The 2,500-nt window shown below is 57.9% G+C and overlaps 1 pseudogene; it reads left to right on the top strand.

Annotated features, from left to right (window-relative positions):
- Window positions 1–2,500, top strand: part of LOC147037688 (28S ribosomal RNA) — a 9,657-nt pseudogene that overhangs the window by 4,938 nt on the left and 2,219 nt on the right.

Below are 2,500 nucleotides of genomic sequence, written 5' to 3' on the forward strand. Positions count from 1 at the left end.
GGGTGGGTGACGGTTACGGAGTCGCTTGTGACCTCTGTGGACGTTGTTTTCGGACATCTGTTGGCGTGTCTCAGCACAAACGGCATGTACACACGGCGGAATGGTTTGGATCTAAGAGCGTACGGAGCCATGACCTGGGGGGTGCGGAGGGCCCCAAGAGTACAAAGCTCTGGAGTAAGGAGGAGGTGGAACGCCTAGGAGAGCTGATGCGTGAGCATGGTGATGAACCCAAGAAATTTAAGTTGGTTGCAGACATGTTGGATACCGGAAAAAGTAGAGAACAAGTGAGGGGGAAATGGAGAAACCTGTGCGGCGGTGCGGCCAGTAGTGTGTCTGATGTGCGACGACGTGCGCTGGTTCTCAGGGCGTCGCCCCAGAAATGGTCCTTGCCCCGGACGCTTCCGGATCTGGTGGAGAGTAGGGTGCTGGAGGTGCTTGAGTCTGGGGAGGAGGAACATCGGACAACTGCTGCCTTGGTCAGGGAAGCAGGTCGGGAGCCTGGCCTGATCGAATCTTCTGCTTCGGACCTCATGAAAGCGTTGGGTGGCAAGGTGGTTTGGCCTGTGAATGTTGCGAGGCGCCCAGTGAGAAGTCGGCCTAGGAAGGGTTGGGCAAGGCGTCTTGCCCAGCGACAGTCAGTTTTCTTCACCCAGCAACGTGGCTTCTCTAGAAACTTGAAAGGGTTGGCGAAGAGGGTTCTGGATGGCCTGACCCATCTTCGGTGTGAGTTGCCGCAGCAGCTGGTGTATGAGAGCTTTCGTAGGAGATGGGAGGCCGATAGGCCGTTCCATGGACTGGGAGATTTCTGTGTGGGGCTGACCGCGAATAATGAGCCTTTCTACCACCCGATCCTTGCTGCTGAAGTGTTGTCCAACCTGACTAAGATGAGAAGTAGCTCGGCGCCGGGCCCAGATGGGATTCGAAGACAGGCTATGTTGAACTGGGACCCGGCCGGGAAGCAACTGGCGAGGCTGTTCACGACATGGATGGTACGTGGAGTCGTTCCCCGGGTCTTCAAAGAGTGCGTGACGCGGCTGCTACCCAAATCGACTGACCCGAAGGAGCTGGGTACTGTATCTGGCTGGAGGCCTGTGACGATAGGGTCAGTTGTGCTGAGGTTGTTTGGGCGGATAATGGTGATGAGGCTGGCTCGAGCCTGTCCCGTGAGCCCCCGGCAGCGTGGGTTCGTCGCCGGCGCGAGTGGATGCGAGGAGAACCTCATGATCCTTGACCGGATCATGGGGCACTCGAGGTCGGTTGGCGGGCCGCTGGCAGTCGTGTTCATTGACTTTGCGAAGGCTTTCGACTCGGTTTCCCATGAACATATCCTATGTGTCTTGGGTGAGCTTGGCGTGGACAGACGTGTTATCGGGCTGATTCGTCAGTCGTATGTGGACTGCTCGACCAGGGTGGGTTGCGGTGGCGCCTTTACCGAACCCATATTTATGAAAGTTGGAGTGAAGCAAGGCGACCCAATGTCCCCACTGCTCTTCAATCTTGCTATGGATCCTCTCATCCATAAACTTGAACGCGATGGTAACCACTTCGTCTGGGGCGACCGCCGAATCGCCACGCTGGCCTTTGCTGATGATCTGGTCTTGTTGAGCCGCTCGGAGGAAGGAATGAGAACGAACTTGGGGATCTTGGAGAGATTCTGTCGGCTTACGGGGCTGGCCGTTCAGCCGCGTAAGTGTCATGGCATCTGGATGGGTCCGACGGGTGGCGACCGTGTAGCCTGGTCCATATGTGGGGAGGAGTTACACATGGTGGGTCCGGGTGAAGCGGTGCGTTATCTGGGGGCTGATGTGATGCCATGGCGTGGCATTGTTTCTCCGGATCTGTTGGCGCAGGTGCGCGAGGGACTGGATAGGATTTCGAGGGCTTCCCTGAAGCCCTCGCAGAAGGTGGTGATATGTAACTCATTCTTACTCCCGAGAGTGACTTTTCGGGCGGATGTGGGAAAGGTTTCAGCGACCAGTCTGAAGTTGGTGGACGGGAAGGTGCGGATGGCTGTGAAGGGGTGGTTGCGCCTCGACCCGTCCACGGCCGGGGGGATCATCTATTCGCGTGCTCGCGATGGCGGGCTGGGAGTTCGAAAGCTGTCCGTTACTGTTCCCAGACTGCAGGTTAGGCGCACCTGGAAACTCTGTTGGTCTTCAGATTGGTGGCTACGATCCTTGGCTATTGAGGCAGTGCAAAAACCTGCCTGGGAGAGACTGTGGGCCTCCGCGGGAGGTGATCTGGACGGTGTGCCAAGGATTGGCACGGGGAGTGCCGTTCCGGAGGCTGTTGTGAGCATGCCGGTCCTCCCGGACTGGCGGCAGGTTGAGAATCTGGCCTGGGGCGCCTTACGAGTCCAGGGTGTGGGTGTGGACCAGTTCCGTAACGATGCAATCAGTAACACGTGGCTCGCGAGGCCTAGGGCTGTGGGCTTTCGTCAGAGACACTATCTGGTTGCTCTCGCACTGAGAGCAGGTGTGTACCCCACTCGGGAGTTCCG

This window comes from Syngnathus leptorhynchus, unplaced genomic scaffold, assembly GCF_054491065.1.
Source record: "Syngnathus leptorhynchus isolate UIUO unplaced genomic scaffold, UIUO_Slep HiC_scaffold_143, whole genome shotgun sequence".
Classification (NCBI taxonomy): domain Eukaryota; kingdom Metazoa; phylum Chordata; class Actinopteri; order Syngnathiformes; family Syngnathidae; genus Syngnathus; species Syngnathus leptorhynchus.